Source organism: Giraffa tippelskirchi, chromosome X, assembly GCF_054371585.1.
Source record: "Giraffa tippelskirchi isolate mGirTip1 chromosome X, T2T-mGirTip1v1.2.pri, whole genome shotgun sequence".
Lineage (NCBI taxonomy): Eukaryota > Metazoa > Chordata > Mammalia > Artiodactyla > Giraffidae > Giraffa > Giraffa tippelskirchi.
In genome coordinates, this window is record NC_137289.1 from 37461444 (window position 1) to 37484711 (window position 23268).

Consider the following 23268-nt stretch of genomic DNA (forward strand, 5'->3'; position numbering starts at 1 on the left):
GTGAGTTACATCACAGTGGGTTTGCAGTATAAGGTCCAGACCATCTAGACATTTATGCTGACTTCTCCTAGGGGTAGGTAGTGTGGTTTGATCGGGTGTTTTGGTTTGTTTTCTCCTAATGGGACTTTGTGGTGACTGGTGTGTTTTTTGTTTTCGTGGGTTACTTATCGTTTTCAAACCGAATTCTTCCTGAAGGATATTGATCTGCATCTGTGGCAAAGGTATTGAACGGTATTTTCTTTCCTTTTCAGGTCGCGGTTTCCTAAAATAATGAAAGAGAGTGATCAACGGCTCATTTGTTGCCTTGGTGTGGAGCCAGCGTTGAGGCACAGACGAAGAGCAGACACTGATTTCAGACGTCTCATAGGTACGTAACACAGCCCTCAGTTGTGCTTTGGTTCTGTTACCCGCTTCTGAACAGTAGGCACCTCTCTCGGGGCGGGTCTCTCACCGAACTTCTCGGGTTACTGTCTGGTTACTAGCGTGTTCAGGCATTGTTCGTCGCCACAGTTGTATCATCGTAATGGTCAGAAACGTTTTCCCTGTTTGCTTCAACTATCAACCATTTGCAAGTTCAAAGGTGCCCGAATTCCAGTTAAACTCAAGCCCGGCAAGGGCCATTATTTTCCTGGAGCCGATGTCACACATCTGATGGTTGTGGAAGAGAACTCCCAGATGTACTTTGTGTTTTCCTCCTTTGCAGGTCAGAAAGATGATTTTCTGAAGTATTTTAGTGCAGTTTATACTGGTTCCATGGAGGTCTGTCCTTAATGCTGAGACTGAGCAACCTTCCTGCAGGATGGGCCAGGTGGCCGGTGGCAGGAGCTTCAGGGCCTTGTTCCTGAACATGGCCGCCACCGACACCACGCCCCCGAGGGCTTGACAGCCAGGGGCTCCTCGTTGGGCGAGCCCGGCCCCAAACAGCACTACCTGTTGCTCCCACACCGGCTCTGGTGAGGTGCCAGGCAGTCAGGTTCGCCCAGGATCTTCTGAGTGCTCGAAACCCTCACTCCCCAGGGCCTCTCTTCACAGGCCTTCCCCCAGCAGGATCCGCAGGAAGGGCCTGCACGCCTTGCTCAAAATGGTTCCGCTTTCTGGCAGTGTTGCTCCAGAAATGCCAGCCACCCTCTGGAGCTGGGCGCCTCCCTCCGCCCTTTGCGTGTTCAGAAAGGCCCATGGTAGCCAAAAACACCTTCCAAACTCTGCCAGCTGGGTTGGCTCCACTGGAATGTTGGGGAAAGACCCGTGTCCTCTTTCGGGGGCTCTCCTGGGCTGGAAGACCATAGGGAAAAGGGCATCCAGAGGAGCCGTCCAACTCTGGGTCCACGTCCACAGCAGTCTCTGGGACTCTGAGGCGAGTGGCCTGGCCGCTGCCTCCTGGGGAGACCGGGAAGTGATGGATTCTGTCACTTTGTTGTTACTGATGAGGGTTAGGATCAGAATTACCTGGATGATTCACGAATTAGGGTTTGGTTGAAAACCCTTGCCACGTGGAATACATCCAGGTTCTAGCCGTGCATCGTAGTGTGTGCTCCTGTCATAATGGGTCCTTTTGCAATAGGTGTAGACATTGGTCCCCACAGAGCACTCTTACTTAAGTGGCTCCGTCCACTTTGGTAACTTGTTTCTAGCTAGGTGACTGAGTGTGCTGAACAAACCCTAGACTTATGTCATGTGTCCCTTCTGCCAGGACACTCATCCCTCATGGGAATCAATTAAGTGCTGAGCGGGAGAACGTTTGTGTATCTGTGCATGCAGGGCTAACAGGTTATTCTTTTCGGAAACCTCAGGGCCGGTAGTGTAGGTGAGCAGAAAAGGGCATCGGTATGTTAGACCGCAGCCTCAGTCCACAACACTGAGTCTAAATGGTTACAGTGAGTTACATCACAGTGGGTTTGCAGTATCAGGTCCAGACCATCTAGACATTTATGCTGACTTCTCCTAGGGGTAGGTAGTGTGGTTTGATCGGGTGTTTTGGTTTGTTTTCTCTTAATGGGACTTTGTGGTGACTGGTGTGTTTTTTGTTTTCGTTGGTTACTTATCGTTTTCAAGCCGAATTCTTCCTGAAGGATATTGATCTGCATCTGTGGCAAAGGTATTCAACGGTATTTTGTTTCCTCTTCAGGTCGCGGTTTGCTAAAATAATGAAAGAGAGTGATCAACGGCTCATATGTTGCCTTGGTGTGGAGCCAGCGTTGAGGCACAGACGAAGAGCAGACACTGATTTCAGACGTCTCATAGGTACGTAACACAGCCCTCAGTTGTGCTTTGGTTCCGTTACCCGCTTCTGTACAGTAGGCACCTCTCTCAGGGCAGGTCTCTCACTGAACTTCTCGGGTTACTGTCTGGTTAGTAGCGTGTTCAGGCATACTTCGTCGCCATAGTTGTATCATCGTATTGATCAGAAACGTTTTCCCTGTTTGCTTCAACTATCAACCATTTGCAAGTTCAAAGGTGCCCGAATTCCATTTAAACTCAAGCCCGGCAAGGGCCATTATTTTCCTGGAGCCGATGTCACACATCTGATGGGTGTGGAAGCGAAATCCCAGGTGTACTTTGTGTTTTCCTCTTTTGCAGGTCAGAAAGATGATTTTCTGAAGTATTTTAGTGCAGTTTATACTGGTTCCATGGAGGTCCGTCCTTAATGCTGAGACTGAGCAAAGGCATGGTTAGTTCAGCAACCTGAGTCCTTCTAAACCTACCAAAGTAGCCTTCCTGCAGGATGGGCCAGGTGGCCGGCGGCAGGAGCTTCAGCGCCTTGTTCCTGAACATGGCCGCCACGGACAGCACGCCCCCGAGGGCTTGACAGCCAGGGGCTCCTTGGTGGGCGAGCCCGGCCCCAAACAGCACTACCTGTTGCTCCCACACCGGCTCTGGTGAGGTGCCAGGCAGTCAGGTTCGCCCAGGATCTTCTGAGTGCTCGAAACCCTCACTCCCCAGGGCCTCTCTTCACAGGCCTTCCCCCAGCAGGATCCGCAGGAAGGGCCTGCACGCCTTGCTCAAAATGGTTCCGCTTGCTGGCAGTGTTGCTCCAGAAATGCCAGCCACCCTCTGGAGCTGGGTGCCTCCCTCCGCCCTTTGCGTGTTCAGAAAGGCCCATGGTAGCCAAAAACACCTTCCAAACTCTGCCAGCTGGGTTGGCTCCACTGGAATGTTGGGGAAAGACCCGTGTCCTCTTTCGGGGGCTCTCCTGGGCTGGAAGACCATAGGGAGAAGGGCATCCAGAGGAGCCGTCCAGCTCTGGGTCCACGTCCACAGCAGTCTCTGGGACTCTGAGGCGAGTGGCCTGGCCGCTGCCTCCTGGGGAGACCGGGAAGTGATGGATTCTGTCACTTTGTTGTTACTGATGAGGGTTAGGATCAGAATTACCTGGATGATTCACGAATTAGGGTTTGGTTGAAAACCCTTGCCTCGTGGAATACATCCAGGTTCTAGCCGTGCATCGTAGTGTGTGCTCCTGTCATAATGGGTCCTTTTGCAATAGGTGTAGACATTGGTCCCCACAGAGCACTCTTACTTAAGTGGCTCCGTCCACTTTGGTAACTTGTTTCTAGCTAGGTGACTGAGTGTGCTGAACAAACCCTAGACTTATGTCATGTGTCCCTTCTGCCAGGACACTCATCCCTCATGGGAATCAATTAAGTGCTGAGCGGGAGAACGTTTGTGTATCTGTACATGCAGGGCTAACAGGTTATTCTTTTCGGAAACCTCAGGGCCGGTAGTGTAGGTGAGCAGAAAAGGGCATCGGTATGTTAGACCGCAGCCTCAGTCCACAACACTGAGTCTAAATGGTTACAGTGAGTTACATCACAGTGGGTTTGCAGTATAAGGTCCAGACCATCTAGACATTTATGCTGACTTCTCCTAGGGGTAGGTAGTGTGGTTTGATCGGGTGTTTTGGTTTGTTTTCTCCTAATGTGACTTTGTGGTGACTGGTGTGTTTTTTGTTTTCGTTGGTTACTTATCGTATTGAAGCCGAATTCTTCCTGAAGGATATTGATCTGCATCTGTGGCAAAGGTATTCAACGGTATTTTCTTTCCTCTTCAGGTCGCGGTTTGCTAAAATAATGAAAGAGAGTGATCAACGGCTCATATGTTGCCTTGGTGTGGAGCCAGCGTTGAGGCACAGACGAAGAGCAGACACTGATTTCAGACGTCTCATAGGTACGTAACACAGCCCTCATTGTGCTTTGGTTCCGTTACCCGCTTCTGAACAGTAGGCACCTCTCTCAGGGCAGGTCTCTCACTGAACTTCTCGGGTTACTGTCTGGTTAGTAGCGTGTTCAGGCATACTTCGTCGCCATAGTTGTATCATCGTAATGATCAGAAAAGTTTTCCCTCTTTGCTTCAACTACCAACCCTTTGCAATTTCAAAGGTGCCCGAATTGCATTTAAACTCAAGCCCGGCAAGGGCCATTATTTTCCTGGAGCCGATGTCACACATCTGATGGGTGTGGAAGCGAACTCCCAGGTGTACTTTGTGTTTTCCTCCTTTGCAGGTCAGAAAGATGATTTTCTGAAGTATTTTAGTGCAGTTTATACTGGTTCCATGGAGGTCCGTCCTTAATGCTGAGACTGAGCAAAGGCATGGTTAGTTCAGCAACTTGAGTCCTTCTAAACCTACCAAAGAAGCCTTCCTGCAGGATGGGCCAGGTGGCCGGCGGCAGGAGCTTCAGCGCCTTGTTCCTGAACATGGCCGCCACCGACAGCACGCCCCCGAGGGCTTGACAGCCAGGGGCTCCTTGGTGGGCGAGCCCGGCCCCAAACAGCACTACCTGTTGCTCCCACACCGGCTCTGGTGAGGTGCCAGGCAGTCAGGTTCGCCCAGGATCTTCTGAGTGCTCGAAACCCTCACTCCCCAGGGCCTCTCTTCACAGGCTTTCCCCCAGCAGGATCCGCAGGAAGGGCCTGCACGCCTTGCTCAAAATGGTTCCGCTTGCTGGCAGTGTTGCTCCAGAAATGCCAGCCACCCTCTGGAGCTGGGCGCCTCCCTCCGCCCTTTGCGTGTTCAGAAAGGCCCATGGTAGCCAAAAACACCTTCCAAACTCTGCCAGCTGGGTTGGCTCCACTGGAATGTTGGGGAAAGACCCGTGTCCTCTTTCGGGGGCTCTCCAGGGCTGGAAGACCATAGGGAGAAGGGCATCCAGAGGAGCCGTCCAGCTCTGGGTCCACGTCCACAGCAGTCTCTGGGACTCTGAGGCGAGTGGCCTGGCCGCTGCCTCCTGGGGAGACCGGGAAGTGATGGATTCTGTCACTTTGTTGTTACTGATGAGGGTTAGGATCAGAATTACCTGGATGATTCACGAATTAGGGTTTGGTTGAAAACCCTTGCCACGTGGAATACATCCAGGTTCTAGCCGTGCATCGTAGTGTGTGCTCCTGTCATAATGGGTCCTTTTGCAATAGGTGTAGACATTGGTCCCCACAGAGCACTCTTACTTAAGTGGCTCCGTCCACTTTGGTAACTTGTTTCTAGCTAGGTGACTGAGTGTGCTGAACAAACCCTAGACTTATGTCATGTGTCCCTTCTGCCAGGACACTCATCCCTCATGGGAATCAATTAAGTGCTGAGCGGGAGAACGTTTGTGTATCTGTGCATGCAGGGCTAACAGGTTATTCTTTTCGGAAACCTCAGGGCCGGTAGTGTAGGTGAGCAGAAAAGGGCATCGGTATGTTAGACCGCAGCCTCAGTCCACAACACTGAGTCTAAATGGTTACAGTGAGTTACATCACAGTGGGTTTGCAGTATAAGGTCCAGACCATCTAGACATTTATGCTGACTTCTCCTAGGGGTAGGTAGTGTGGTTTGATCGGGTGTTTTGTTTTGTTTTCTCTTAATGGGACTTTGTGGTGACTGGTGTGTTTTTTGTTTTCGTGGGTTACTTATCGTTTTCAAACCGAATTCTTCCTGAAGGATATTGATCTGCATCTGTGGCAAAGGTATTCAACGGTATTTTCTTTCCTTTTCAGGTCGCGGTTTCCTAAAATAATGAAAGAGAGTGATCAACGGCTCATTTGTTGTCTTGGTGTGGAGCCAGCGTTGAGGCACAGACGAAGAGCAGACACTGATTTCAGACGTCTCATAGGTACGTAACACAGCCCTCAGTTGTGCTTTGGTTCCGTTACCCGCTTCTGAACAGTAGGCACCTCTCTCGGGGCGGGTCTCTCACCGAACTTCTCGGGTTACTGTCTGGTTACTAGCGTGTTCAGGCATTGTTCGTCGCCACAGTTGTATCATCGTAATGGTCAGAAACGTTTTCCCTGTTTGCTTCAACTATCAACCATTTGCAAGTTCAAAGGTGCCCGAATTGCATTTAAACTCAAGCCCGGCACGGGCCATTATTTTCCTGGAGCCGATGTCACACATCTGATGGGTGTGGAAGCGAACTCCCAGGTGTACTTTGTGTTTTCCTCCTTTGCAGGTCAGAAAGATGATTTTCTGAAGTATTTTAGTGCAGTTTATACTGGTTCCATGGAGGTCCGTCCTTAATGCTGAGACTGAGCAAAGGCATGGTTAGTTCAGCAACCTGAGTCCTTCTAAACCTACCAAAGTAGCCTTCCTGCAGGATGGGCCAGGTGGCCGGCGGCAGGAGCTTCAGCGCCTTGTTCCTGAACATGGCCGCCACCGACAGCACGCCCCCGAGGGCTTGACAGCCAGGGGCTCCTTGGTGGGCGAGCCCGGCCCCAAACAGCACTACCTTTGCTCCCACACCGGCTCTGGTGAGGTGCCAGGCAGTCAGGTTCGCCCAGGATCTTCTGAGTGCTCGAAACCCTCACTCCCCAGGGCCTCTCTTCACAGGCCTTCCCCCAGCAGGATCCGCAGGAAGGACCTGCACGCCTTGCTCAAAATGGTTCCGCTTGCTGGCAGTGTTGCTCCAGAAATGCCAGCCACCCTCTGGAGCTGGGCGCCTCCCTCCGCCCTTTGCGTGTTCAGAAAGGCCCATGGTAGCCAAAAACACCTTCCAAACTCTGCCAGCTGGGTTGGCTCCACTGGAATGTTGGGGAAAGACCTGTGTCCTCTTTCGGGGGCTCTCCAGGGCTGGAAGACCATAGGGAGAAGGGCATCCAGAGGAGCCGTCCAGCTCTGGGTCCACGTCCACAGCAGTCTCTGGGACTCTGAGGCGAGTGGCCTGGCCGCTGCCTCCTGGGGAGACCGGGAAGTGATGGATTCTGTCACTTTGTTGTTACTGATGAGGGTTAGGATCAGAATTACCTGGATGATTCACGAATTAGGGTTTGGTTGAAAACCCTTGCCACGTGGACTACATCCAGGTTCTAGCCGTGCATCGTAGTGTGTGCTCCTGTCATAATGGGTCCTTTTGCAATAGGTGTAGACATTGGTCCCCACAGAGCACTCTTACTTAAGTGGCTCCGTCCACTTTGGTAACTTGTTTCTAGCTAGGTGACTGAGTGTGCTGAACAAACCCTAGACTTATGTCATGTGTCCCTTCTGCCAGGACACTCATCCCTCATGGGAATCAATTAAGTGCTGAGCGGGAGAACGTTTGTGTATCTGTGCATGCAGGGCTAACAGGTTATTCTTTTCGGAAACCTCAGGGCCGGTAGTGTAGGTGAGCAGAAAAGGGCATCGGTATGTTAGACCGCAGCCTCAGTCCACAACACTGAGTCTAAATGGTTACAGTGAGTTACATCACAGTGGGTTTGCAGTATAAGGTCCAGACCATCTAGACATTTATGCTGACTTCTCCTAGGGGTAGGTAGTGTGGTTTGATCGGGTGTTTTGGTTTGTTTTCTCCTAATGGGACTTTGTGGTGACTGGTGTGTTTTTTGTTTTCGTTGGTTACTTATCGTTTTGAAGCCGAATTCTTCCTGAAGCATATTGATCTGCATCTGTGGCAAAGGTATTCAACGGTATTTTCTTTCCTCTTCAGGTCGCGGTTTGCTAAAATAATGAAAGAGAGTGATCAACGGCCCATATGTTGCCTTGGTGTGGAGCCAGCGTTGAGGCACAGACGAAGAGCAGACACTGATTTCAGACGTCTCATAGGTACGTAACACAGCCCTCAGTTGTGCTTTGGTTCCGTTACCCGCTTCTGAAGAGTAGGCACCTCTCTCAGGGCAGGTCTCTCACTGAACTTCTCGGGTTACTGTCTGGTTAGTAGCGTGTTCAGGCATACTTCGTCGCCATAGTTGTATCATCGTAATGATCAGAAACGTTTTCCCTGTTTGCTTCAACAACCAACCCTTTGCAAGTTCAAAGGTGCCCGAATTCCATTTAAACTCAAGCCCGGCAAGGGCCATTATTTTCCTGGAGCCGATGTCGCACATCTGATGGGTGTGGAAGCGAACTCCCAGGTGTACTTTGTGTTTTCCTCCTTTGCAGGTCAGAAAGATGATTTTCTGAAGTATTTTAGTGCAGTTTATACTGGTTCCATGGAGGTCCGTCCTTAATGCTGAGACTGAGCAAAGGCATGGTTAGTTCAGCAACCTGAGTCCTTCTAAACCTACCGAAGTAGCCTTCCTGCAGGATGGGCCAGGTGGCCGGCGGCACGAGCTTCAGCGCCTTGTTCCTGAACATGGCCGCCACCGACAGCACGCCCCCGAGGGCTTGACAGCCAGGGGCTCCTTGGTGGGCGAGCCCGGCCCCAAACAGCATTACCTGTTGCTCCCACACCGGCTCTGGTGAGGTGCCAGGCAGTCAGGTTCGCCCAGGATCTTCTGAGTGCTCGAAACCCTCACTCCCCAGGGCCTCTCTTCACAGGCCTTCCCCCAGCAGGATCCGCAGGAAGGGCCTGCACGCCTTGCTCAAAATGGTTCCGCTTGCTGGCAGTGTTGCTCCAGAAATGCCAGCCACCCTCTGGAGCTGGGCGCCTCCCTCCGCCCTTTGCGTGTTCAGAAAGGCCCATGGTAGCCTAAAACACCTTCCAAACTCTGCCAGCTGGGTTGGCTCCACTGGAATGTTGGGGAAAGACCCGTGTCCTCTTTCGTGGGCTCTCCTGGGCTGGAAGACCATAGGGAAAAGGGCATCCAGAGGAGCCGTCCAACTCTGGGTCCACGTCCACAGCAGTCTCTGGGACTCTGAGGCGAGTGGCCTGGCCGCTGCCTCCTGGGGAGACCGGGAAGTGATGGATTCTGTCACTTTGTTGTTACTGATGAGGGTTAGGATCAGAATTACCTGGATGATTCACGAATTAGGGTTTGGTTGAAAACCCTTGCCACGTGGAATACATCCAGGTTCTAGCCGTGCATCGTAGTGTGTGCTCCTGTCATAATGGGTCCTTTTGCAATAGGTGTAGACATTGGTCCCCACAGAGCACTCTTACTTAAGTGGCTCCGTCCACTTTGGTAACTTGTTTCTAGCTAGGTGACTGAGTGTGCTGAACAAACCCTAGACTTATGTCATGTGTCCCTTCTGCCAGGACACTCATCCCTCATGGGAATCAATTAAGTGCTGAGCGGGAGAACGTTTGTGTATCTGTGCATGCAGGGCTAACAGGTTATTCTTTTCGGAAACCTCAGGGCCGGTAGTGTAGGTGAGCAGAAAAGGGCATCGGTATGTTAGACCGCAGCCTCAGTCCACAACACTGAGTCTAAATGGTTACAGTGAGTTACATCACAGTGGGTTTGCAGTATCAGGTCCAGACCATCTAGACATTTATGCTGACTTCTCCTAGGGGTAGGTAGTGTGGTTTGATCGGGTGTTTTGGTTTGTTTTCTCTTAATGGGACTTTGTGGTGACTGGTGTGTTTTTTGTTTTCGTTGGTTACTTATCGTTTTCAAGCCGAATTCTTCCTGAAGGATATTGATCTGCATCTGTGGCAAAGGTATTCAACGGTATTTTGTTTCCTCTTCAGGTCGCGGTTTGCTAAAATAATGAAAGAGAGTGATCAACGGCTCATATGTTGCCTTGGTGTGGAGCCAGCGTTGAGGCACAGACGAAGAGCAGACACTGATTTCAGACGTCTCATAGGTACGTAACACAGCCCTCAGTTGTGCTTTGGTTCCGTTACCCGCTTCTGAACAGTAGGCACCTCTCTCGGGGCGGGTCTCTCACCGAACTTCTCGGGTTACTGTCTGGTTACTAGCGTGTTCAGGCATTGTTCGTCGCCACAGTTGTATCATCGTAATGGTCAGAAACGTTTTCCCTGTTTGCTTCAACTATCAACCATTTGCAAGTTCAAAGGTGCCCGAATTCCATTTAAACTCAAGCCCGGCAAGGGCCATTATTTTCCTGGAGCCGATGTCACACATCTGATGGTTGTGGAAGAGAACTCCCAGATGTACTTTGTGTTTTCCTCCTTTGCAGGTCAGAAAGATGATTTTCTGAAGTATTTTAGTGCAGTTTATACTGGTTCCATGGAGGTCTGTCCTTAATGCTGAGACTGAGCAACCTTCCTGCAGGATGGGCCAGGTGGCCGGTGGCAGGAGCTTCAGGGCCTTGTTCCTGAACATGGCCGCCACCGACACCACGCCCCGAGGGCTTGACAGCCAGGGGCTCCTCGTTGGGCGAGCCCGGCCCCAAACAGCACTACCTGTTGCTCCCACACCGGCTCTGGTGAGGTGCCAGGCAGTCAGGTTCGCCCAGGATCTTCTGAGTGCTCGAAACCCTCACTCCCCAGGGCCTCTCTTCACAGGCCTTCCCCCAGCAGGATCCGCAGGAAGGGCCTGCACGCCTTGCTCAAAATGGTTCCGCTTGCTGGCAGTGTTGCTCCAGAAATGCCAGCCACCCTCTGGAGCTGGGCGCCTCCCTCCGCCCTTTGCGTGTTCAGAAAGGCCCATGGTAGCCAAAAACACCTTCCAAACTCTGCCAGCTGGGTTGGCTCCACTGGAATGTTGGGGAAAGACCCGTGTCCTCTTTCGGGGGCTCTCCTGGGCTGGAAGACCATAGGGAAAAGGGCATCCAGAGGAGCCGTCCAACTCTGGGTCCACGTCCACAGCAGTCTCTGGGACTCTGAGGCGAGTGGCCTGGCCGCTGCCTCCTGGGGAGACCGGGAAGTGATGGATTCTGTCACTTTGTTGTTACTGATGAGGGTTAGGATCAGAATTACCTGGATGATTCACGAATTAGGGTTTGGTTGAAAACCCTTGCCACGTGGAATACATCCAGGTTCTAGCCGTGCATCGTAGTGTGTGCTCCTGTCATAATGGGTCCTTTTGCAATAGGTGTAGACATTGGTCCCCACAGAGCACTCTTACTTAAGTGGCTCCGTCCACTTTGGTAACTTGTTTCTAGCTAGGTGACTGAGTGTGCTGAACAAACCCTAGACTTATGTCATGTGTCCCTTCTGCCAGGACACTCATCCCTCATGGGAATCAATTAAGTGCTGAGCGGGAGAACGTTTGTGTATCTGTGCATGCAGGGCTAACAGGTTATTCTTTTCGGAAACCTCAGGGCCGGTAGTGTAGGTGAGCAGAAAAGGGCATCGGTATGTTAGACCGCAGCCTCAGTCCACAACACTGAGTCTAAATGGTTACAGTGAGTTACATCACAGTGGGTTTGCAGTATAAGGTCCAGACCATCTAGACATTTATGCTGACTTCTCCTAGGGGTAGGTAGTGTGGTTTGATCGGGTGTTTTGGTTTGTTTTCTCTTAATGGGACTTTGTGGTGACTGGTGTGTTTTTTGTTTTCGTTGGTTACTTATCGTTTTCAAGCCGAATTCTTCCTGAAGGATATTGATCTGCATCTGTGGCAAAGGTATTCAACGGTATTTTGTTTCCTCTTCAGGTCGCGGTTTGCTAAAATAATGAAAGAGAGTGATCAACGGCTCATATGTTGCCTTGGTGTGGAGCCAGCGTTGAGGCACAGACGAAGAGCAGACACTGATTTCAGACGTCTCATAGGTACGTAACACAGCCCTCAGTTGTGCTTTGGTTCCGTTACCCGCTTCTGAACAGTAGGCACCTCTCTCGGGGCGGGTCTCTCACCGAACTTCTCGGGTTACTGTCTGGTTACTAGCGTGTTCAGGCATTGTTCGTCGCCACAGTTGTATCATCGTAATGGTCAGAAACGTTTTCCCTGTTTGCTTCAACTATCAACCATTTGCAAGTTCAAAGGTGCCCGAATTCCATTTAAACTCAAGCCCGGCAAGGGCCATTATTTTCCTGGAGCCGATGTCACACATCTGATGGTTGTGGAAGAGAACTCCCAGATGTACTTTGTGTTTTCCTCCTTTGCAGGTCAGAAAGATGATTTTCTGAAGTATTTTAGTGCAGTTTATACTGGTTCCATGGAGGTCTGTCCTTAATGCTGAGACTGAGCAACCTTCCTGCAGGATGGGCCAGGTGGCCGGTGGCAGGAGCTTCAGGGCCTTCTTCCTGAACATGGCCGCCACCGACACCACGCCCCGAGGGCTTGACAGCCAGGGGCTCCTCGTTGGGCGAGCCCGGCCCCAAACAGCACTACCTGTTGCTCCCACACCGGCTCTGGTGAGGTGCCAGGCAGTCAGGTTCGCCCAGGATCTTCTGAGTGCTCGAAACCCTCACTCCCCAGGGCCTCTCTTCACAGGCCTTCCCCCAGCAGGATCCGCAGGAAGGGCCTGCACGCCTTGCTCAAAATGGTTCCGCTTGCTGGCAGTGTTGCTCCAGAAATGCCAGCCACCCTCTGGAGCTGGGCGCCTCCCTCCGCCCTTTGCGTGTTCAGAAAGGCCCATGGTAGCCAAAAACACCTTCCAAACTCTGCCAGCTGGGTTGGCTCCACTGGAATGTTGGGGAAAGACCCGTGTCCTCTTTCGGGGGCTCTCCTGGGCTGGAAGACCATAGGGAAAAGGGCATCCAGAGGAGCCGTCCAACTCTGGGTCCACGTCCACAGCAGTCTCTGGGACTCTGAGGCGAGTGGCCTGGCCGCTGCCTCCTGGGGAGACCGGGAAGTGATGGATTCTGTCACTTTGTTGTTACTGATGAGGGTTAGGATCAGAATTACCTGGATGATTCACGAATTAGGGTTTGGTTGAAAACCCTTGCCACGTGGAATACATCCAGGTTCTAGCCGTGCATCGTAGTGTGTGCTCCTGTCATAATGGGTCCTTTTGCAATAGGTGTAGACATTGGTCCCCACAGAGCACTCTTACTTAAGTGGCTCCGTCCACTTTGGTAACTTGTTTCTAGCTAGGTGACTGAGTGTGCTGAACAAACCCTAGACTTATGTCATGTGTCCCTTCTGCCAGGACACTCATCCCTCATGGGAATCAATTAAGTGCTGAGCGGGAGAACGTTTGTGTATCTGTGCATGCAGGGCTAACAGGTTATTCTTTTCGGAAACCTCAGGGCCGGTAGTGTAGGTGAGCAGAAAAGGGCATCGGTATGTTAGACCGCAGCCTCAGTCCACAACACTGAGTCTAAATGGTTACAGTGAGTTACATCACAGTGGGTTTGCAGTATAAGGTCCAGACCATCTAGACATTTATGCTGACTTCTCCTAGGGGTAGGTAGTGTGGTTTGATTGGGTGTTTTGGTTTGTTTTCGCTTAATGGGACTTTGTGGTGACTGGTGTGTTTTTTGTTTTCGTTGGTTACTTATCGTTTTCAAGCCGAATTCTTCCTGAAGGATATTGATCTGCATCTGTGGCAAAGGTATTCAACGGTATTTTGTTTCCTCTTCAGGTCGCGGTTTGCTAAAATAATGAAAGAGAGTGATCAACGGCTCATATGTTGCCTTGGTGTGGAGCCAGCGTTGAGGCACAGACGAAGAGCAGACACTGATTTCAGACGTCTCATAGGTACGTAACACAGCCCTCAGTTGTGCTTTGGTTCCGTTACCCGCTTCTGTACAGTAGGCACCTCTCTCAGGGCAGGTCTCTCACTGAACTTCTCGGGTTACTGTCTGGTTAGTAGCGTGTTCAGGCATACTTCGTCGCCATAGTTGTATCATCGTATTGATCAGAAACGTTTTCCCTGTTTGCTTCAACTATCAACCATTTGCAAGTTCAAAGGTGCCCGAATTCCATTTAAACTCAAGCCCGGCAAGGGCCATTATTTTCCTGGAGCCGATGTCACACATCTGATGGGTGTGGAAGCGAAATCCCAGGTGTACTTTGTGTTTTCCTCTTTTGCAGGTCAGAAAGATGATTTTCTGAAGTATTTTAGTGCAGTTTATACTGGTTCCATGGAGGTCCGTCCTTAATGCTGAGACTGAGCAAAGGCATGGTTAGTTCAGCAACCTGAGTCCTTCTAAACCTACCAAAGTAGCCTTCCTGCAGGATGGGCCAGGTGGCCGGCGGCAGGAGCTTCAGCGCCTTGTTCCTGAACATGGCCGCCACCGACAGCACGCCCCCGAGGGCTTGACAGCCAGGGGCTCCTTGGTGGGCGAGCCCGGCCCCAAACAGCACTACCTGTTGCTCCCACACCGGCTCTGGTGAGGTGCCAGGCAGTCAGGTTCGCCCAGGATCTTCTGAGTGCTCGAAACCCTCACTCCCCAGGGCCTCTCTTCACAGGCCTTCCCCCAGCAGGATCCGCAGGAAGGGCATGCACGCCTTGCTCAAAATGGTTCCGCTTGCTGGCAGTGTTGCTCCAGAAATGCCAGCCACCCTCTGGAGCTGGGCGCCTCCCTCCGCCCTTTGCGTGTTCAGAAAGGCCCATGGTAGCCTAAAACACCTTCCAAACTCTGCCAGCTGGGTTGGCTCCACTGGAATGTTGGGGAAAGACCCGTGTCCTCTTTCGTGGGCTCTCCTGGGCTGGAAGACCATAGGGAAAAGGGCATCCAGAGGAGCCGTCCAACTCTGGGTCCACGTCCACAGCAGTCTCTGGGACTCTGAGGCGAGTGGCCTGGCCGCTGCCTCCTGGGGAGACCGGGAAGTGATGGATTCTGTCACTTTGTTGTTACTGATGAGGGTTAGGATCAGAATTACCTGGATGATTCACGAATTAGGGTTTGGTTGAAAACCCTTGCCACGTGGAATACATCCAGGTTCTAGCCGTGCATCGTAGTGTGTGCTCCTGTCATAATGGGTCCTTTTGCAATAGGTGTAGACATTGGTCCCCACAGAGCACTCTTACTTAAGTGGCTCCGTCCACTTTGGTAACTTGTTTCTAGCTAGGTGACTGAGTGTGCTGAACAAACCCTAGACTTATGTCATGTGTCCCTTCTGCCAGGACACTCATCCCTCATGGGAATCAATTAAGTGCTGAGCGGGAGAACGTTTGTGTATCTGTGCATGCAGGGCTAACAGGTTATTCTTTTCGGAAACCTCAGGGCCGGTAGTGTAGGTGAGCAGAAAAGGGCATCGGTATGTTAGACCGCAGCCTCAGTCCACAACACTGAGTCTAAATGGTTACAGTGAGTTACATCACAGTGGGTTTGCAGTATCAGGTCCAGACCATCTAGACATTTATGCTGACTTCTCCTAGGGGTAGGTAGTGTGGTTTGATCGGGTGTTTTGGTTTGTTTTCTCTTAATGGGACTTTGTGGTGACTGGTGTGTTTTTTGTTTTCGTTGGTTACTTATCGTTTTCAAGCCGAATTCTTCCTGAAGGATATTGATCTGCATCTGTGGCAAAGGTATTCAACGGTATTTTGTTTCCTCTTCAGGTCGCGGTTTGCTAAAATAATGAAAGAGAGTGATCAACGGCTCATATGTTGCCTTGGTGTGGAGCCAGCGTTGAGGCACAGACGAAGAGCAGACACTGATTTCAGACGTCTCATAGGTACGTAACACAGCCCTCAGTTGTGCTTTGGTTCCGTTACCCGCTTCTGAACAGTAGGCACCTCTCTCGGGGCGGGTCTCTCACCGAACTTCTCGGGTTACTGTCTGGTTACTAGCGTGTTCAGGCATTGTTCGTCGCCACAGTTGTATCATCGTAATGGTCAGAAACGTTTTCCCTGTTTGCTTCAACTATCAACCATTTGCAAGTTCAAAGGTGCCCGAATTCCATTTAAACTCAAGCCCGGCAAGGGCCATTATTTTCCTGGAGCCGATGTCACACATCTGATGGTTGTGGAAGAGAACTCCCAGATGTACTTTGTGTTTTCCTCCTTTGCAGGTCAGAAAGATGATTTTCTGAAGTATTTTAGTGCAGTTTATACTGGTTCCATGGAGGTCTGTCCTTAATGCTGAGACTGAGCAACCTTCCTGCAGGATGGGCCAGGTGGCCGGTGGCAGGAGCTTCAGGGCCTTGTTCCTGAACATGGCCGCCACCGACACCACGCCCCGAGGGCTTGACAGCCAGGGGCTCCTCGTTGGGCGAGCCCGGCCCCAAACAGCACTACCTGTTGCTCCCACACCGGCTCTGGTGAGGTGCCAGGCAGTCAGGTTCGCCCAGGATCTTCTGAGTGCTCGAAACCCTCACTCCCCAGGGCCTCTCTTCACAGGCCTTCCCCCAGCAGGATCCGCAGGAAGGGCCTGCACGCCTTGCTCAAAATGGTTCCGCTTGCTGGCAGTGTTGCTCCAGAAATGCCAGCCACCCTCTGGAGCTGGGCGCCTCCCTCCGCCCTTTGCGTGTTCAGAAAGGCCCATGGTAGCCAAAAACACCTTCCAAACTCTGCCAGCTGGGTTGGCTCCACTGGAATGTTGGGGAAAGACCCGTGTCCTCTTTCGGGGGCTCTCCTGGGCTGGAAGACCATAGGGAAAAGGGCATCCAGAGGAGCCGTCCAACTCTGGGTCCACGTCCACAGCAGTCTCTGGGACTCTGAGGCGAGTGGCCTGGCCGCTGCCTCCTGGGGAGACCGGGAAGTGATGGATTCTGTCACTTTGTTGTTACTGATGAGGGTTAGGATCAGAATTACCTGGATGATTCACGAATTAGGGTTTGGTTGAAAACCCTTGCCACGTGGAATACATCCAGGTTCTAGCCGTGCATCGTAGTGTGTGCTCCTGTCATAATGGGTCCTTTTGCAATAGGTGTAGACATTGGTCCCCACAGAGCACTCTTACTTAAGTGGCTCCGTCCACTTTGGTAACTTGTTTCTAGCTAGGTGACTGAGTGTGCTGAACAAACCCTAGACTTATGTCATGTGTCCCTTCTGCCAGGACACTCATCCCTCATGGGAATCAATTAAGTGCTGAGCGGGAGAACGTTTGTGTATCTGTGCATGCAGGGCTAACAGGTTATTCTTTTCGGAAACCTCAGGGCCGGTAGTGTAGGTGAGCAGAAAAGGGCATCGGTATGTTAGACCGCAGCCTCAGTCCACAACACTGAGTCTAAATGGTTACAGTGAGTTACATCACAGTGGGTTTGCAGTATAAGGTCCAGACCATCTAGACATTTATGCTGACTTCTCCTAGGGGTAGGTAGTGTGGTTTGATCGGGTGTTTTGGTTTGTTTTCTCTTAATGGGACTTTGTGGTGACTGGTGTGTTTTTTGTTTTCGTTGGTTACTTATCGTTTTCAAGCCGAATTCTTCCTGAAGGATATTGATCTGCATCTGTGGCAAAGGTATTCAACGGTATTTTGTTTCCTCTTCAGGTCGCGGTTTGCTAAAATAATGAAAGAGAGTGATCAACGGCTCATATGTTGCCTTGGTGTGGAGCCAGCGTTGAGGCACAGACGAAGAGCAGACACTGATTTCAGACGTCTCATAGGTACGTAACACAGCCCTCAGTTGTGCTTTGGTTCCGTTACCCGCTTCTGAACAGTAGGCACCTCTCTCGGGGCGGGTCTCTCACCGAACTTCTCGGGTTACTGTCTGGTTACTAGCGTGTTCAGGCATTGTTCGTCGCCACAGTTGTATCATCGTAATGGTCAGAAACGTTTTCCCTGTTTGCTTCAACTATCAACCATTTGCAAGTTCAAAGGTGCCCGAATTCCATTTAAACTCAAGCCCGGCAAGGGCCATTATTTTCCTGGAGCCGATGTCACACATCTGATGGTTGTGGAAGAGAACTCCCAGATGTACTTTGTGTTTTCCTCCTTTGCAGGTCAGAAAGATGATTTTCTGAAGTATTTTAGTGCAGTTTATACTGGTTCCATGGAGGTCTGTCCTTAATGCTGAGACTGAGCAACCTTCCTGCAGGATGGGCCAGGTGGCCGGTGGCAGGAGCTTCAGGGCCTTCTTCCTGAACATGGCCGCCACCGACACCACGCCCCGAGGGCTTGACAGCCAGGGGCTCCTCGTTGGGCGAGCCCGGCCCCAAACAGCACTACCTGTTGCTCCCACACCGGCTCTGGTGAGGTGCCAGGCAGTCAGGTTCGCCCAGGATCTTCTGAGTGCTCGAAACCCTCACTCCCCAGGGCCTCTCTTCACAGGCCTTCCCCCAGCAGGATCCGCAGGAAGGGCCTGCACGCCTTGCTCAAAATGGTTCCGCTTGCTGGCAGTGTTGCTCCAGAAATGCCAGCCACCCTCTGGAGCTGGGCGCCTCCCTCCGCCCTTTGCGTGTTCAGAAAGGCCCATGGTAGCCAAAAACACCTTCCAAACTCTGCCAGCTGGGTTGGCTCCACTGGAATGTTGGGGAAAGACCCGTGTCCTCTTTCGGGGGCTCTCCTGGGCTGGAAGACCATAGGGAAAAGGGCATCCAGAGGAGCCGTCCAACTCTGGGTCCACGTCCACAGCAGTCTCTGGGACTCTGAGGCGAGTGGCCTGGCCGCTGCCTCCTGGGGAGACCGGGAAGTGATGGATTCTGTCACTTTGTTGTTACTGATGAGGGTTAGGATCAGAATTACCTGGATGATTCACGAATTAGGGTTTGGTTGAAAACCCTTGCCACGTGGAATACATCCAGGTTCTAGCCGTGCATCGTAGTGTGTGCTCCTGTCATAATGGGTCCTTTTGCAATAGGTGTAGACATTGGTCCCCACAGAGCACTCTTACTTAAGTGGCTCCGTCCACTTTGGTAACTTGTTTCTAGCTAGGTGACTGAGTGTGCTGAACAAACCCTAGACTTATGTCATGTGTCCCTTCTGCCAGGACACTCATCCCTCATGGGAATCAATTAAGTGCTGAGCGGGAGAACGTTTGTGTATCTGTGCATGCAGGGCTAACAGGTTATTCTTTTCGGAAACCTCAGGGCCGGTAGTGTAGGTGAGCAGAAAAGGGCATCGGTATGTTAGACCGCAGCCTCAGTCCACAACACTGAGTCTAAATGGTTACAGTGAGTTACATCACAGTGGGTTTGCAGTATAAGGTCCAGACCATCTAGACATTTATGCTGACTTCTCCTAGGGGTAGGTAGTGTGGTTTGATTGGGTGTTTTGGTTTGTTTTCGCTTAATGGGACTTTGTGGTGACTGGTGTGTTTTTTGTTTTCGTTGGTTACTTATCGTTTTCAAGCCGAATTCTTCCTGAAGGATATTGATCTGCATCTGTGGCAAAGGTATTCAACGGTATTTTGTTTCCTCTTCAGGTCGCGGTTTGCTAAAATAATGAAAGAGAGTGATCAACGGCTCATATGTTGCCTTGGTGTGGAGCCAGCGTTGAGGCACAGACGAAGAGCAGACACTGATTTCAGACGTCTCATAGGTACGTAACACAGCCCTCAGTTGTGCTTTGGTTCCGTTACCCGCTTCTGTACAGTAGGCACCTCTCTCAGGGCAGGTCTCTCACTGAACTTCTCGGGTTACTGTCTGGTTAGTAGCGTGTTCAGGCATACTTCGTCGCCATAGTTGTATCATCGTATTGATCAGAAACGTTTTCCCTGTTTGCTTCAACTATCAACCATTTGCAAGTTCAAAGGTGCCCGAATTCCATTTAAACTCAAGCCCGGCAAGGGCCATTATTTTCCTGGAGCCGATGTCACACATCTGATGGGTGTGGAAGCGAAATCCCAGGTGTACTTTGTGTTTTCCTCTTTTGCAGGTCAGAAAGATGATTTTCTGAAGTATTTTAGTGCAGTTTATACTGGTTCCATGGAGGTCCGTCCTTAATGCTGAGACTGAGCAAAGGCATGGTTAGTTCAGCAACCTGAGTCCTTCTAAACCTACCAAAGTAGCCTTCCTGCAGGATGGGCCAGGTGGCCGGCGGCAGGAGCTTCAGCGCCTTGTTCCTGAACATGGCCGCCACCGACAGCACGCCCCCGAGGGCTTGACAGCCAGGGGCTCCTTGGTGGGCGAGCCCGGCCCCAAACAGCACTACCTGTTGCTCCCACACCGGCTCTGGTGAGGTGCCAGGCAGTCAGGTTCGCCCAGGATCTTCTGAGTGCTCGAAACCCTCACTCCCCAGGGCCTCTCTTCACAGGCCTTCCCCCAGCAGGATCCGCAGGAAGGGCATGCACGCCTTGCTCAAAATGGTTCCGCTTGCTGGCAGTGTTGCTCCAGAAATGCCAGCCACCCTCTGGAGCTGGGCGCCTCCCTCCGCCCTTTGCGTGTTCAGAAAGGCCCATGGTAGCCAAAAACACCTTCCAAACTCTGCCAGCTGGGTTGGCTCCACTGGAATGTTGGGGAAAGACCCGTGTCCTCTTTCGGGGGCTCTCCTGGACTGGAAGACCATAGGGAGAAGGGCATCCAGAGGAGCCGTCCAGCTCTGGGTCCACGTCCACAGCAGTCTCTGGGACTCTGAGGCGAGTGGCCTGGCCGCTGCCTCCTGGGGAGACCGGGAAGTGATGGATTCTGTCACTTTGTTGTTACTGATGAGGGTTAGGATCAGAATTACCTGGATGATTCACGAATTAGGGTTTGGTTGAAAACCCTTGCCTCGTGGAATACATCCAGGTTCTAGCCGTGCATCGTAGTGTGTGCTCCTGTCATAATGGGTCCTTTTGCAATAGGTGTAGACATTGGTCCCCACAGAGCACTCTTACTTAAGTGGCTCCGTGCACTTTGGTAACTTGTTTCTAGCTAGGTGACTGAGTGTGCTGAACAAACCCTAGACTTATGTCATGTGTCCCTTCTGCCAGGACACTCATCCCTCATGGGAATCAATTAAGTGCTGAGCGGGAGAACGTTTGTGTATCTGTACATGCAGGGCTAACAGGTTATTCTTTTCGGAAACCTCAGGGCCGGTAGTGTAGGTGAGCAGAAAAGGGCATCGGTATGTTAGACCGCAGCCTCAGTCCACAACACTGAGTCTAAATGGTTACAGTGAGTTACATCACAGTGGGTTTGCAGTATAAGGTCCAGACCATCTAGACATTTATGCTGACTTCTCCTAGGGGTAGGTAGTGTGGTTTGATCGGGTGTTTTGGTTTGTTTTCTCCTAATGGGACTTTGTGGTGACTGGTGTGTTTTTTGTTTTCGTTGGTTACTTATCGTTTTGAAGCCGAATTCTTCCTGAAGGATATTGATCTGCATCTGTGGCAAAGGTATTTAACGGTATTTTCTTTCCTCTTCAGGTCGCGGTTTGCTAAAATAATGAAAGAGAGTGATCAACGGCTCATATGTTGCCTTGGTGTGGAGCCAGCGTTGAGGCACAGACGAAGAGCAGACACTGATTTCAGACGTCTCATAGGTACGTAACACAGCCCTCATTGTGCTTTGGTTCCGTTACCCGCTTCTGAACAGTAGGCACCTCTCTCAGGGCAGGTCTCTCACTGAACTTCTCGGGTTACTGTCTGGTTAGTAGCGTGTTCAGGCATACTTCGTCGCCATAGTTGTATCATCGTAATGATCAGAAACGTTTTCCCTGTTTGCTTCAACTACCAACCCTTTGCAAGTTCAAAGGTGCCCGAATTCCATTTAAACTCAAGCCCGGCAAGGGCCATTATTTTCCTGGAGCCGATGTCACACATCTGATGGGTGTGGAAGCGAACTCCCAGGTGTACTTTGTGTTTTCCTCCTTTGCAGGTCAGAAAGATGATTTTCTGAAGTATTTTAGTGCAGTTTATACTGGTTCCATGGAGGTCCGTCCTTAATGCTGAGACTGAGCAAAGGCATGGTTAGTTCAGCAACCTGAGTCCTTCTAAACCTACCAAAGTAGCCTTCCTGCAGGATGGGCCAGGTGGCCGGCGGCAGGAGCTTCAGCGCCTTGTTCCTGAACATGGCCGCCACCGACAGCACGCCCCCGAGGGCTTGACAGCCAGGGGCTCCTTGGTGGGCGAGCCCGGCCCCAAACAGCACTACCTGTTGCTCCCACACCGGCTCTGGTGAGGTGCCAGGCAGTCAGGTTCGCCCAGGATCTTCTGAGTGCTCGAAACCCTCACTCCCCAGGGCCTCTCTTCACAGGCTTTCCCCCAGCAGGATCCGCAGGAAGGGCCTGCACGCCTTGCTCAAAATGGTTCCGCTTGCTGGCAGTGTTGCTCCAGAAATGCCAGCCACCCTCTGGAGCTGGGCGCCTCCCTCCACCCTTTGCGTGTTCAGAAAGGCCCATGGTAGCCAAAAACACCTTCCAAACTCTGCCAGCTGGGTTGGCTCCACTGGAATGTTGGGGAAAGACCCGTGTCCTCTTTCGGGGGCTCTCCAGGGCTGGAAGACCATAGGGAGAAGGGCATCCAGAGGAGCCGTCCAGCTCTGGGTCCACGTCCACAGCAGTCTCTGGGACTCTGAGGCGAGTGGCCTGGCTGCTGCCTCCTGGGGAGACCGGGAAGTGATGGATTCTGTCACTTTGTTGTTACTGATGAGGGTTAGGATCAGAATTACCTGGATGATTCACGAATTAGGGTTTGGTTGAAAACCCTTGCCTCGTGGAATACATCCAGGTTCTAGCCGTGCATCGTAGTGTGTGCTCCTGTCATAATGGGTGCTTTTGCAATAGGTGTAGACATTGGTCCCCACAGAGCACTCTTACTTAAGTGGCTCCGTCCACTTTGGTAACTTGTTTCTAGCTAGGTGACTGAGTGTGCTGAACAAACCCTAGACTTATGTCATGTGTCCCTTCTGCCAGGACACTCATCCCTCATGGGAATCAATTAAGTGCTGAGCGGGAGAACGTTTGTGTATCTGTGCATGCAGGGCTAACAGGTTATTCTTTTCGGAAACCTCAGGGCCGGTAGTGTAGGTGAGCAGAAAAGGGCATCGGTATGTTAGACCGCAGCCTCAGTCCACAACACTGAGTCTAAATGGTTACAGTGAGTTACATCACAGTGGGTTTGCAGTATAAGGTCCAGACCATCTAGACATTTATGCTGACTTCTCCTAGGGGTAGGTAGTGTGGTTTGATCGGGTGTTTTGGTTTGTTTTCTCTTAATGGGACTTTGTGGTGACTGGTGTGTTTTTTGTTTTCGTTGGTTACTTATCGTTTTGAAGCCGAATTCTTCCTGAAGGATATTGATCTGCATCTGTGGCAAAGGTATTCAACGGTATTTTCTTTCCTCTTCAGGTTGCGGTTTGCTAAAATAATGAAAGAGAGTGATCAACGGCTCATATGTTGCCTTGGTGTGGAGCCAGCGTTGAGGCACAGACGAAGAGCAGACACTGATTTCAGACGTCTCATAGGTACGTAACACAGCCCTCAGTTGTGCTTTGGTTCCGTTACCCGCTTCTGAAGAGTAGGCACCTCTCTCAGGGCAGGT

General features: G+C 51.4%; 1 long non-coding RNA gene across 1 annotated transcript in view; it reads left to right on the forward strand.

Moving 5' to 3' along the window:
* The window catches only part of LOC145536425 (uncharacterized), a 325058-nt gene that overhangs the window by 124292 nt on the left and 177498 nt on the right, over nucleotides 1-23268 (forward strand). The window contains exons 66-78 of the long non-coding RNA XR_014075840.1: nucleotides 252-367; nucleotides 2126-2241; nucleotides 4049-4164; nucleotides 5971-6086; nucleotides 7893-8008; nucleotides 9816-9931; nucleotides 11689-11804; nucleotides 13562-13677; nucleotides 15485-15600; nucleotides 17358-17473; nucleotides 19231-19346; nucleotides 21154-21269; nucleotides 23076-23191. This is a non-coding gene — a long non-coding RNA (uncharacterized LOC145536425). The remainder of the gene's footprint in view (nucleotides 1-251; nucleotides 368-2125; nucleotides 2242-4048; nucleotides 4165-5970; nucleotides 6087-7892; nucleotides 8009-9815; nucleotides 9932-11688; nucleotides 11805-13561; nucleotides 13678-15484; nucleotides 15601-17357; nucleotides 17474-19230; nucleotides 19347-21153; nucleotides 21270-23075; nucleotides 23192-23268) is intronic.